Consider the following 15,177-nt stretch of genomic DNA (forward strand, 5'->3'; position numbering starts at 1 on the left):
GTCATGGCTTTCTTTTCAAGGAACAAGCATCTTTTAATTTCATGGCTACCGTCATTGTCCACAGTGTTTTTGGAGCCCAAGAAAATGAGATCTGACACTGTTTCCATTTTCCCCATCCAATTGCCATGAAGTGGTGGGCCTGATGCTATGATCTTAATTCTTTAATTTTTTTTTAAGCTAACTTTTTCAGTCTCCTCTTTCACCTTCCTTCATCAAGAGGCTCTTTAGTTCCTCTTTGCTTTCTGCCACTAGAGTGGTATCATCTGCCTATCTGAGGTTGGTATTTCTCCCAGCAATTTTGATTCCATCTTATAGGTCATCCAGCTTGTCATTTTGCATGATGTATTCTGCATATAAGTTAAATAAGCAGGATAACACTATATAGCCTTGACATACTCTTTTCCTAATTTTGCACCAGTTCATTGTTCGATGTCCAATTCTAAATGTTGCTTCTTTACCTGCATACAGGTTTCTCAGGAGATGGGTAAGGTGATCTGATATTCCCATCTCTTTAAGAATTTCCCGCAGTTTATTGTGACCCACACAGTCAAAGGCTTTTGAAAAGTATTTATTAAAGAGTCTTACAAACAGCACTTTCTAAATTAAAATTTTCTTTCCTCTAGTAGTTTAACTCTAGTTAGTCACTTACTCTTTTTTATAATCTTCTTATCCCTCTTTTTGAGGTAACTGCGTTGAAATAGGCTTTGGACTGAGGAACATATTCAGGGAAATAAGAACATTTCTATTTAAAATATTTCCTTCATATGTATCTAAAAAAATGTCTTTTATTATCCTGACTAACATTGCAGAGATGATGACCAAGCTTGGGATGTTTCAGAGGTAGAATACAGGGATGGATTTGAGGGAAAGGAATTTTCAGTTACTCTGCCAATCCCCACCATTCATCATTCCATTTTCATAGGCCAGAGATGGCATATAAACTAGAGATGGGCTCACATTCATAATAATGTTCCTTGTTAGCTTTATTCCATAATTTTAAAAACCATAATACAAAAACCAGTTCAAATAAGTTATTCCAAAATACTCTGCCTTATCTCATTCTGACTGCTTCTCCTCAATTTATTCTACTGCTCAATAATTTTGGGGTTACATGATCTCATTCCGTCTTCTCTCTCCTTTCTCTTAAACCTAAACATCCCTCGTATTTCTATCCATGCCACTCCTCTGTTTAAAAACCATCAGTGGCTACTCATTTCCTACAGAATAAATTTTAAACCACTCAGATTTTCAAAACTATCTTCATTCCGACCCAGACTGCCTATATAGTTGATTCCATATTAGAAGCTCTTGTCCTCAATAGCACTAAACAAATAGTTATTCTTTTAGCCCAATCTATGCTTTTCTTGGTCCAGAGTTCTCTTTCCCTAATGGCATGCACTGCACTGTAACATTAAACAATTAAACAATCTGTAACATTAAATGTTGTTTACTGTGTGATGCCCATATCGTCTGCAATGGCCTATGTGAACTTTTTAAAGTCACTGGAATATTCAGTGTCTTCAATTTCATATAGTCTACTTTTACGTAGTTTTTGCCATGAGGATACACATCAAATTCTTACAGTGATGTGTAGGTCACTTTTTCCCTTTCATTGGAAATATGTAAGAAGAAAACAGGTATTTCATGGAACAGCTAAGGAAGAATGATAACATTGTCTCTTACCGGGGTATTTAGAGTCAAAGAATAACCATGTGCCATTTGATACACTTAGCTCTTCTTAGGTAATTTCACACATTTCTATGATAGATTTCACACATTTCTATTAATCCAATATCTAACCACTGTGCTTCCTGGATTTAATTGTGCTTTCTGGAATGTTGATTTAAAATAAATTTTAAAAATATTTTATTTTTTCTATGTGACTTGGGGGGTGACAATAACCTTTTTAACATTCTGTTCCTCCTATTACAACCTGTCCTTTTATTCATATCATAGCACCTAGTCATGTGATCTCTTCTTCTCCTGATTTTAAATATTTTTCTGGCCTTCATTTCCTTTTATGATACAGGTTAGTCAGTTATTTTATTTCTAGCAAACCCTAAACCTGATCAGTCTGTGTACTATCCTGGAACACATTTCTAGAGTCTCTAGTACTAATATAAACTATCAGTATTGGGTCCATGCTTTACAGAATAAAGGCAGTCTATTGAAAATACCTGTGATCTTTGTCTAAGGTAAGGTAAGATGAAGTCGCTCAGTCATGTCCAACTCTTTGCGACCCCGTGGACTGTAGCCTACCAGGCTCTTCCATCCATGGAATTTTCCAGACGAGTACTGGAGTGGGTTGCCATTTCCTTTAGATGCTTTTTTTTTTTTTTCCTGGCCCAAGAAGTCCACTGGTCCAAATTCAGGGCAAACCAGAGTGACAGTCCCCCGAAGGAGACCCTCATCCAGTGACATTAGTGATTTGGCATACAAACACCACATAATTCTTGTTCCCTAGTTGGGAGAGCCAAGGCATATATTTGATTTTACTCAGACTACCCCCAGATAAGCTGAGCTTCTAGAGTACATGATGATAACTGGCTTGACAATGCATACTTTAGTTCTCCACTTTTCCCTCTTCCTGTTGTTTCCTACTCCCCTACCCATGATCACTTTCTAAAGAAACAATACTCAGGTACTTGGGTCTCCTTGCGGGAGAACTCAAATCAAGTGAGTTGAAAACAAAAGAGTTCTTAGGAAGTAAACCCTGAGGATGGAGTTGGGGAAAATCCGATCACTTGCTGACCAGATGATAGTGGAGACTACATTACTGATAGTTAAGTAGGGTATTGAAAACCCCTGACTTGCTGAAGTACTCAGCTCCTAAGACTTTATAAGCAGTATGAATCATGATACTGCTAGAAAGGTATCAACCAGCTTCATAAATATAAGTACATAAGAGATGTAGGGAATGCTGTTAGATGAATCATGATGTTGTCTGCTTGCCATAAGAGCAGTCAAACCTTAGTGACAAGGTTTGCTGTCTGCTGCAGATGGTATGATTAACTAAAAAAGTTCAGCACAACTTCTCACACATGGCACATTGTTATCAATCTGCAAATTCATTCCTTCCAATCCCTACTGAGTAGAAGAAGCCAGGAGTATTTCACATTCATCTGACATGGACAGTAACTTATCTCTGATAGTCCCCCCCATGGACATATTTACTCTCTATAGTACAAATAGACTTTACTCGTAGCTCAGTCAGTAAATAATCTGCCTGCAATGCAGGAGACCCAGGTTCGATTCCTGGGTCAGGAAGATCCCCTGGAGAAAGGAATGGCAACACACTCCAGTATTCTTGCCTGGAGAATCCCATGGATAGAGGAGCCTGGCAGGCTATAGTCCATGGGGTCACAAGAGTCAGACACAACTTAGCAACTAAACCACTATAGTGGTTTAGTATATAATGAAGTGGACCTTCATTGTACACATACTGCACATGAGCACATTAGTGCACTCTACTGACAATATGATAAGAATGAGACCTGGTAAGCCAGAAGTGACAAGTAATCTGGGTATCCTTATGTGAGGACATGTGTGTGAGAAGATGGGAAATAATATTACAAAGATTCAGAGGGCTATTATTTTGTTATTTGGGGGAGAGGGTTTATTGGTCTGTGACATGCTAAAGCATCCAAGGTAAAGTCATTATGCTTTGTATTATCTAAAAAAAAAAAAAAAAAAACGACACTTAGTAGGCTTTTAAGGTTTGAAGAGGGCTCATAGCAAATTTTGGGATACATATTGAACTCATTCAGCAAGTGACTTGTTTACTTCTCAGTTTTAAATGGATCCAGAACAAAGGAATATGCAGCATGTTAATGTCTCAGTATACATGACCCTCTCTGTTTGATCACTTAAGTCATTAGATCCCATGGTGCCGGAGGTATCTAAGGTAGATTAAAACATTTTATCTGTAAAACATTTAGAGGGTATAGAGTCTCTCATAATCTTAATAGAGTTTTAGTGACAGCTCTAGCGACCTAGGGTTCTGGAGTGATATCATACAATCTACAGTCTATGATTATTCACTATCTGTGAAGCAGCTTTAAGACTGCAACAAAGCCATAGTAAAAACTGAGGACTTGGCAGTATGGCTGAAAATTATTATACAACCAGAGATGCCTTCAGGAACTGTGTAACCAGACCCAACAAGTCATGAGATGGATTAAAAATAGTACTAACCACTGTAAACTGGAAATAGTGTGTTTGGGATAGGTATGAGAAAGGTCTGGGGAGTATCAGTAAGTTATTGTTCTGGAGAGTATTAACTAGAGTCAGATGGGCTACTGAAGAAAACAAGCGTCTTCTTCAGTGAAGGTCAGCCATTTGCTGTATTCAGCCACCCCAGTGGATGCACAATTAACACTTGAAATGGATGAGACATGGAAGCAATATATGGGGCTTCTCCTGCAGTATATTGGCCCAGATAGCATCAGACTCACCAAAACCTTAGACAATACTTCCAACTTAGGACTCAGGAAGCCTCCAACTAATATTATGACATCCTGCATAATATTACCTCAGACTAAGGGTGCATGAGATATAGAAAAATGGCACATGTCCATGAGATACTCTATTGTATCTCATTGTACTCTATTGATACTCTATTGATACCTTGATACTCTATTGTATCAAGGTCCTATTGTATACTGCCTTGTCTAAAAACTGACAGATAAATAGAACATGACCTTAAAACACAACCAAGATATTATCAAGACACCCTGTAAGGTTTGATGACTATCTTCAAGATGAGTTATAAACTTTTAACTGTTGGCCATCACATAGTTCTGTGATCATAATAGTTTTTAAAAAATGAGCTAGGGCAGTAATGTCTGAAATAGTAGCTGATTGCACTATCACTCCTCTGAGGAACATGTGAAATTTGTACTTCCAACCTTGTTACTGTAGTTGCTAGTGGGATAGAGATTGCCAGGATCAAGACTGCTGGGAGAAATAGCAATACCTTCAGATACACAGATGACACCACCGTTATGGCAGACAACAAAGAAGAACTAAAGAGCCTCTTGATGAAAGTGAAAGAGGAGAGTGAAAAAGTTGGCTTAAAGCTCAACATTCATAAAACTAAGATCATGGCATCCGGTCCCATCAATTCATGGCAAATAGATGGGGAAACGAGGGAAACAGTGTCAGACTTTAATCTCTGGGGGCTCTAAAATCACTGCAGATGGTGACTACAGACATGAAATTAAAAGACGCTTGCTCCTTGGAAGAAAAGTTATGACCAACCCAGACAGCATATTAAAAAGCAGAGACATTATTTGCCAACAAAGATCCATCTAGTCAAGGCTATGGTTTTTCCAGTAGCCATGTATGGATGTGAGGTTTGGACTATATAGAAAGCTGGGCACCAAAGAATTGTTGCTTTTGAACTGTGGTGTCGGAAAAGACTCATGAGAATCCCTTGAACTGCAAGGAGATCAAACCAGTCAATCCTAAAGGAAATCAGTCCTGAATATTCATTGGAAGGACTGATGCTGAAGCTGAAACTCCAATACTTTGGCTACCTGATGTTAAGAACTGACTCATTTGCAAAGACCCTGATGCTGGGAAAGATTGAAGGCAGGAGAAGAAGGGGACGACAGGGGATGAGATGGTTGGATGGCATCACTGACTTGATGTGCACAAGTTTGAGCAAGCTACAGAAGTTGGTAGTGGACAGGGAAGACTGGCGTGTTGCAGTCCATGGGGTAGCAAAGATTCAGACACTACTGAGCAACTAAACTAGAGATTATGGTTAACAAGAATGGATGCTGCTAGCAGGATATGGTTACTTCTAATTTTATAACTACCCCTACATTCTGGTCATAATTGGGAGTACTCATATCAGTATTTGTAATAGTTATTCACTCTAATTATCATTAGAAAATACAATCTCATTATTTATTGTGAGAAAATATTTATGCTGATACTAATTTGCTTTACAAAGGTAGAGTTGCAAGAAAACCCAGATATTTACTGGGATGTCTCATGGTACTTCATGCCAAGTAATATTAATACCATAAAAGGATATTTGAAACCATGACCTAAAAAGAACAAGGTAATTCAAATTTACCATGGATGCATGCTAAGTCACTCAGTCATGTCCAACTCTTTGCAGCTCTATAGATTGTAGCCCACCAGGCTCCACTGTCCATGGGATTTTCTAGGCAAGAATACTGGAGTGGGTTGCCATTTCCTTCTCCAGGGGATCTTTCCAACCCAGAATCAAACCCCCATTTCTTATGTCTCCTGCCTTGGCAGGCAGGTTCTTTTACCACTACACCACCTGGACATTGTTAACTATAATGTAAGAATATAGTAAAAATAACATTTCCAAGAAAATTAAGACAACTCAGTGGGATGCATATCATTTAATGCTTTTCTCCCCAACTTTACCCTTTGTGGATTGTTTTCAAAATTTATAGAAACAATGAATCTAAACATATTTAATAAAAAAATGACATGAGAGCAAAATATGAATGAGAACTTTTGTCTTCTACCCTTTATACCATTAGTGAGAAATAATCACCTTCAAATCCCTTTCTAGTGCTTTTGGAAAGTATAATTTTTAACTTTATAAAATCTGTCTGTATAAAATTGCTTAAATATCTTACTTAGATTATATCCATCATTTGCCATTATAAATTATGAAGAATTTTCATAATTTGGTACCAGTCACTGTATTTTTTAAAAAGTATTTAATGAAATACAAGAATCTATTTCCTAGAGCTTGATGCATACATGACTAAAGGGTTGATTAGAGGGTAGTGGGTGAGTGGATAAGTGATTGAATAGATAGGTAGATGGGCAGATTCTTTAGACTTCTTAATAAACCTCTTATTTTGAAAGGGAGACACATCAGATATATTATCAGACCCTTACTTGGAATTAGATTCAGTATTGGTCTTGAATGTCTTTTCTCTTAGTTAATCTAAGAACTTTGTCAGTAATTCTTAATATATCCTGAATTTTTTCTTTCTGGCCTTAATAATCCACCTTACAAATATATTCAAGTCCCTTTTATATTAAAACTTTAAAATAGAATTTTTCATTTGTCCTAAATGCTTTCTAGATACTGTTCTAATACTTCCCCATCTTATTTAAGTTTCTTAAAAGTTAGTCCACTTCAGATCTTATAAAATCTATATTCTTGACCTCCTGATGTTCAGCTTCTGAATTTCATTATGCCTTTTACTCAGCTGTCACTGGAATAATTAATGACCAAATTCAACATTTGCTTGTGAATTCTTATTTCTTTTCTCAGTATTTGACATAGTATATAGATCTAACTTTTAAAAAATACTCTCCATCTTAGCTTCTAGAGTGAATATAAATATGCTCTCCCTGATCAACTATCTTTATTTGGACTTTTTCCTAACTCTGTTGCTCATATCTACAGTTAGTGTGCCTTGGGTTGAAACAGTTCTCTTTCCTTTGACCTTCTGAATAGTCACCTTGTACAAATTTATATACTCCAAAAATTTATATCAATTACCAGAATCTGATGAACCTTAAACCTCTGTATTGTTGTTGCTCAGTTGCTAAGTCATGTCTGACTTTTTGTGATGCCATGAACTGCAGCACACCAGGCTCCTCTGTCCTTCACTATCTCCTGCAGTTTGCAAAAATCCACGTCCATTGAGACGATGATGCCATCCAACCATCTCATCTTCTGTCACCCCCTTCTCCTTCTGCCCTCAGTCTTTCCCAGGAGCAGGGTCTTTTCCAATGAGTAATCTCCTGGTATCAGGTGGCCCAAGTTTTACAGCTTCAGCATCAGTCCTTCCATTGAATTTTGAGGGTTGATTGCTTTTAGGATTGACTGGTTTGATCACCTTGCTGTCCAAGGGGGTCCCAAGAGTCTTCTCCAGCACCACAGTGAGAATGCATCAGTTCTATGGCACTCAGCCTTCTCTATGGTCCAACTCTCAAATCCATACATGACTACTGGAAAAACCAAAGCTTTGTCTGTATGGACCTTTGTTGTCAAGGAGGTGTCTCTGCTTTTTAATATACCGCACATATAATTGTATCTTGTAGAAATAATTCAATAAATGGTCCCTACCCTTTCCAATATTCCTATCCCTTGGTTATTCAGTTAAACACTAATCCAGGTACTATTGTGAAGGGATTTTACCGATATAATTGAATTCTAAAGTCAACCTTAAATTACGAATTAACTGAATTGGTCTGGTCTAATCACATGAGCCTATAAAAACAGAGACTTTGCCTTGCTTTGGAGCAGAAAAGGAAGGCAGATGCAGCAGCTGCAGCAGAACTTAAGGATATCTGAAGCATGAGAAGGACTTAGTACATATTGCCTTCTTTGACTATGGGGATGAAACATGGAAGGGAATGCAGGCAGTATCTTAACAGAGAGAAGCTCCCAGCTGCTAGCAAGGAAACAGGGGCCTAAGACCTACCGCCACAAGAGACGGAATTAAATCAACAGGAGGAATGAGCTTGTACTCAAGAGTTTTCCTCAGATCTTTCAGTAAAGAGCCCAGATAGGTACACCTTAATTTGGAGGCATGTAAGACCCAATCCAGCCACTTGAAACCTAGACTTCTGAACTACTTAATGTTGACCTTAGAACAATGCAGGGATTAACAAGGTGCAGACAGGGTCTATTCTTAAGTTAAATGTTGCTATGTAGTCCCTTCCTAGCTACAGATCTGTATTTGTAGATTTTATTGACTAGGAATTATATAGACATGCAGTATTTACTATTGAAAAACAACAACATTTAAGAGTGGAGCAGCTCAGCTCAAATCCCTGTTATTCCATAGGTTAGCTGTAAGTTAATAGAGTTGTTTTAAGCCACTGTTTAAATTTCTGTGCAACAATAAAAAACTAATACATGTGCCATTCCCATGCTCTTCTATATTATCCCCCCTTCCTGTCTCTGACAAAAGGAGATAATTTTTTAAAGTAAATAAGATAATGGTTAGCCACATGCACTTCAGATTTACAAAGCCTGAAACTTCAACATCTATAGCTTCTGAGACTTAGCATCAGTAAATTAGCATTAATAATATTAATACTATTAATATTAATACCATCAATTAATTGTGACATTATATGCTCATTAATCAAGTTAGAAACTAGCTTCTCCAAATAAACTGAATTTACTAATTTAACATAAAATACATACACATGCATGTGTAGTTTTATCCATTTGTCATTGTCCTCATATTCTTAATTCAGCTTATATTGTCTCTTATTTACAGTAGTATAAAAATCTCAAATGAGGTGCTGACTCTCCAAATGCAGTCACAATGTCTGTGAGAAATTTCAACCTAATAACTCTGCCATTCTTTTACTGGAAATTCTTACATTCCTTTCTGTTGTCTACAGTAAAAGCCTAGCTTCTAAATATTTAATATAAATTCCTCTGTGTTCTTCTTTCTCAGTTTCATCTCTAGGAACTCTTCACTTTCCTCCACCACCAGATACTGTAATACTTATATAGCAAAGTATCCTGTTTGAATCTTTTTCATACTATTTCATGAATCTGATGAGAAATTCTCAATTCCTTCATCTGGGTAATTTTTATTTCTAACCAAGTATCTGAGGTGAGGTACTTCTAAAAATACTCATTCATGGGACCAAATTGTTTAGAGATGAAGCACTGGTATTGGTGTTTTCATTTTCTACTTCTCTGTAGGTGATCCTTGTAAGCACAGGATTGGAAAGTACTAGTGCAACTAAACTGAAGTAGACCTAGACATCACTCAGATGCATAAGGGTCATTCATTGCTTTCAGTCTCTATATTAAATTCATTGGATCTGCTTTTTCCAACAAATCACAGAAACCTTAAAAGCAGGGGTAAAATGGTTGTGAAATGTCAATTGTTTCATCTCAGTGATCTGTAATTTCTCATCTGTCTTATTCACTGATCTACTGATTTTTTTCCCCTTTTTTGTATAGGTGAAACTTCCTACTACATTCAGTCATTAGTATATGCACTAATACTTAAATGTTTACTATTTGACCAGGGTCCTAGGCTTTGGGTCTGGAACTGGCAATATACTATGGGAAAAGAACAGAAATATGGACCTAACTGTGCCTTGTGTGTGTGTGTGTTGCTCAGTTATGTCTGAATCTTTGTAAAGACATAGACTGTAGCTCTCCAGGCTCCTCTGTCCATGGAATTCTGCAGGCAAGAATACTGGAGTCAGTTGCTCTTCCCTTTTCCAAGGGATCTTCCCAACTCAGGAGTTGAACCTGTATCTCCCGCACTGCAGGTGGATACTTTACCATCTGAGCCACCAGGGAAGCCCCCACCTGTGCTATAGAGGACCATTATGAATATATTTGATCTGTTTTATCCTCAGGAGTTCTAGTGATTTTTGACGTCTTGATATCACTCATTATTATGTAATTAACTTAGCCCTGGTAATGAGTAATGAGCATGACTTTGATATTTAAGGATTAACAAAACTGAAGCATTCTAATTAGGGACATGAATGGTATTAACATTGTTATAATTCAGTAAATCTTATGTTGCCCAGAAAAATATGGTAAATCTTAAAATCACATGGAAAGAATATTTTTAGACCAGATTTTAAAATAAGGCATATTTGCCTTATTACAGTCATACTACTTACATGAATCTTGGATTCAGTTTGTTGTTGCTCAGTTGTATCCAACTCTTTGCAGCCCCATAGACTATAGCACTCCAGTCTTCCCTGTCCTTGACCATCTCCCAGAGCTTGCAAAAACTCATGTCCATTGAGTTGGTGATGCCATCCAACCATCACATCCTCTATCATCCCCTTCTCTTCCTGCCTTCATTCTTTCCCAGTATCAGGGTCTTTTCTAATGAGTTTTCTCTTTGCATCAGATGGCCAAAGTATTGGAGTTTCAGCTTCAATTCTTCCAGTGAATATTCAGAGTTGATTTCCTTTAGGATTGACTGGTTGGATCTTGTTACAGTCCAAGGGACTCTCAAGAGTTTTCACCAATGACACATTTCAAAAGCATCAATTCTTTGGCACTCAGTATTCTTTATGGTCCAATTCTTGCATCCATACATGACTACTGGAAAAGCCATAGCTTTGACAATAAGGACCATTGTTGGTAAAGTAATGTCTCTTCTTTTTAATATGCTGTCTAGGATTGTCACAGCCTTTCTTCCAGGGAGCAAGCATCTTTTAATTTCATGACTGCAGTCACCATCTGCAGTGATTTTTGAGGCCAAGAAAATAAAATCTGTCACTGTTTCCATTGTTTCCCCATCTATTTGCCATGAATTGATGGGACCACATGCCATGATCTTAGTTTTTTGAAGGTTGAGTTTTAAGCCAGCCACTTCACTTTCTTCTCTAACCTCCATCAAGAGACTCTTCAGTTCTTCACTTTCTGTATTCTGCATTAAATAAGCAGGGTGACAATATACAGCCCGACATACTCCTTTTCCTATTTGGAACCAGTCTGTTGTTCCATGTCCAGTTCTAACTGATGCTCCTTGACCTGCACACAGATTTTTCAGGAGGCAGGTTGGGTGGTCTGGTATTCCCATCTCTTGAAGAATTTTCCACATTTTTTTGTGACCCACACAGTCAAAGGTTTTAACATTGTCAAAGATGCAGAAAAAGTTATATTTCTGAAATTCTCTTGCTTTTTCTATGATCCAGTGGGTGTTGGAAATTTGATCTCTGGTTCCTCTGTCTTTTCTAAGTCTTCCTTGAACATATGGGAGTCCTTGTTTCATGTACTGTTGAAGGCTTGCTTGGAGAATTGTGAGCTTTATTCTGCTAGCATGTGAAATGAGTGCAATTGAGTGGTAGTTTGAGCATTGGCATTGCCCTTCTTTGGAACTGGAATGAAAAACTGATCTTTTCCAGTCCTATGTTGTGTTTTCCACAAATGCTGGCATATTGAATTCAGTCTACATGACCTTCTACACAGCTAAGATTTTAAAATTCTGTTTTCTTAAAGTTCTTTCCATAGTTTCTTTATGGGATATGTTTAAATAAAGGGAACATTAGTTTTCTTAAAGTTTGACTTGAAAGTTTTTGCAATATCTTCCAAATTCAGCTTTTTTATATTTTTCTTTTATCTCTTTTTGATTATTACCATGATCACAAAAAATGGGTAGAGAAGGAAATGACTCTCAAAGCTTTAAGATAGCTAATTTTATTTATTTTGACTTATTTATAATTGTTACTGGAAATAATTTGCCAGTAACAGAATTAAACAGTGCTCTCAAATAATATATTAAAGGTTATATTTTCTTTTATTTGCTCTAACTGACAAAGATGAGATTTCCTACAAAGTTCAAGAGAGATTATATTTGTCATGACATTTGGATTGTTAGTTGGGTCACTGCAACCAGATGAATAGTGTTTATTCTATGGAGTAGATATAACAATTTATTTTCCCCATCTGCTCAAGATACTGAGAAAAGAAAGTTTAGGAACTATAATGCATTGTCTCTTTTTCTGTGTCCTCCACCCCAGTTGATAGATAGCTATCCCTTTCTAGAAGTAGAAATCCATAAATATCTGTCCATTCATCCATATAGATAATCTTGATATCTTGATCTCTGTATATGCATCTGTGTATGGATGTATTGATCTACTTATATATGTAGGTAGATATAGATAGTACTGGCATTAGTGGTGTTGGAATTAATGGATAAATAAGGAGATAAAATTATATAGACACTATTTTCAAACATACTATTTTAAAACATACATCAATAATTAAGAGTCTATAAGTTCTTACATATCCATAGTATCCAAAGAGAAATTTGTTGCTAAAATATCAAAGTATATTTAAAACTCTCCACCTACTGCTGTTTTATGTACATAGTATTACTAGATGTATTTTTTATTTTTAGTAATTACATCTAATTTAAAAGCATCATTTGTCATAGAAAATATTAGCCTTATCAAATAATATGTACTTTCTTATAAATATGTATCAGATTATTCATATTTGGCATAGAAAGTTTTTTCTTAATATCTTTAAAAACCATTTGTACCTACTTAACTTTATCTATATGACTAGAAATAAATGTGTGAGATAATAATCATTACATTTATAAAGTTACTGATCATTCCATTAGATAACACTTGGGATCTTAATGTGTAGCTGCCATTTAAAGTATGTATTATCTGTGTATGTGTGTATATATACATATATATATTTGCATACATGAACTCATTCAGTTATCACAAGCCAAATTTATAAATCAGGAATCTAAGAACAAATAAATGAGGTCATACACACACAAAGTGATAGAGTTGGAACTGATTAATCCCAACAAGTTACTTTTCAAGGCAGAATTGTTGCTATTAATTTAGAAAACCCACAAAGGATAAACCATTTTTCTTCATTAAAATATTTTGATTAACAGTATACTACTATCGAGAAAGTCTTAATTAATCAACAAAAAGTTGAATATGAAAATGTTTTTACTGTAGTATTTTCAAAATATGTATGCTCCAAGTTGTATTAGTTAGTGAGCATGCACAAGACATCTGACATAGGGCAAATAGATTCAGCAAATCTGAAGTGCTTTACACACATTGTAAGGCAACATTTTATGGAACAATGGAGCATCTTTTTTTCCCCCTGGTTTTAACATGAAAATACAAAATATCTATGTGCCTAGTAAGTTTTGCAACATTTTTGAAAGCAAAATTGGCAGAATTAAATAAAACAGATCAACATGATTGAAATTTTAAAAACTACTTCTTACAGTGACTGATAAAACATAAATGAATAGCAATAACAATATGGACAATGTGAGCAAAGCTATCAACCAAGCTAAACAAATTGACATTCATGGAACACTATAAGAACTCTTAGAGAGTAGGGCAGTCCAAAGATGGCGGAGAAATAGGATGGCAGATCACTTTCAACCCCACGGGTTCATCAAAAGGTCATTTGAATGCTGCGCAACTTCCACAAAACAATTTCTGAACGCTGGTGGAGGATACCAGGCACCCATAAAGTCACCGTATTCTCTTCAAAAGGAGACAGGACAAATATAAAAGAAAAAAAAAACCAGAGACAAAAGAGTTAGGGATGGATCTGTCCTGGGGAGAGAGTCGTGAAGGAAGAGAAGTTTCCACACAGTAGAAACACTCTCACAGGCGGGTCTGTGGGGAGTTTTGGAATCTCAGATGGCAACATAACTGGGGGGGTGGGGGGGAAGCCACAGAATATGCACCTAATCACAACTGCTAGCAGACAAATAGCCCAGTCACTTGAATCTGCCACCGGTGAGCAGGAGCTGGACAGGGAGGCATGGACTGCATAGTCGGTTCTTAGAGTAAGGACAGGGCCTGAATACCTGAGGGCAATCTGAGGGAAGCTAATGTGGTCTAGCAACTCAAACTGTGGGATCACCAGAGAGAGAGAGAAAAAGGGAACTTTCCTATGAAAGGCTCTAATGCATAGCCTGGCCCACTCACAGAACAAAAGAATGAGTGAATACCAAAGGAGAGAGGCAGGCATGTGACAGCCAGAGTCAGAAGGCAAGGGGCTGCTGCAGTCTCAGCCTGAGAGACAGAATCTTCTGGCAAACTGTGAGCAGGCTCCCAGTTGCTAACCATGTCTTCCTGGGATCCTAGATGGTCGGCATCCACCAGGAGGGTCGCACCCTGAGATCAGCTCCCCAGAGGAGACACATGGCACCCCTGAGAAACACCCAGGAAACCGAGGTACCAGGACCAGGGAGGTGATTGAGACGCACGTCCCACTTGGGACAGTGTGCTCACTAAGCACCTGGCTGCTGAGCTGCTTGGACCTGGGAAGCTCACAGAACACAGGCCCAGCCAAGTCTGTGCCCTTGTGGGGTACCTGAGAACCTGGGCCACTTAGTCCTGGGAAGTGCACGAAGTGCAGGGCCTGCTTTGGACACTGCCCTTGCGGAGTACCCTGGAGCATGAGCAGTGTAGGCCCAGGAAGCACACATAGCCTTGAACTGTGGCAAACCCACTGTGGTCTATACACTGCGCGCACTCCCCACACATGCCAGTGATATTTGTTTGCAGTGTCTCTCCCTCCCCACAACACAACTGAACAAGTGAGCCTAAATAAGTGACCACTTTCACCCCCTTGTGTCAGGACGGAAAGCAAACAGAATCCAACAACATATTAAAAAGATCACATATCATGACCAGTGGGCTTTATCCCAAGGATACAAG

At 37.6% G+C, this 15,177-nt stretch overlaps 1 pseudogene; it reads right to left on the bottom strand.

Annotated features, from left to right (window-relative positions):
• The window catches only part of LOC139038214 (craniofacial development protein 2-like), a 30,444-nt pseudogene extending 15,527 nt beyond the window's left edge, over positions 1–14,917 (bottom strand).
• Between the last annotated feature and the right edge of the window lie 260 nt (positions 14,918–15,177).

This window comes from Odocoileus virginianus, chromosome 14, assembly GCF_023699985.2.
Source record: "Odocoileus virginianus isolate 20LAN1187 ecotype Illinois chromosome 14, Ovbor_1.2, whole genome shotgun sequence".
Lineage (NCBI taxonomy): Eukaryota > Metazoa > Chordata > Mammalia > Artiodactyla > Cervidae > Odocoileus > Odocoileus virginianus.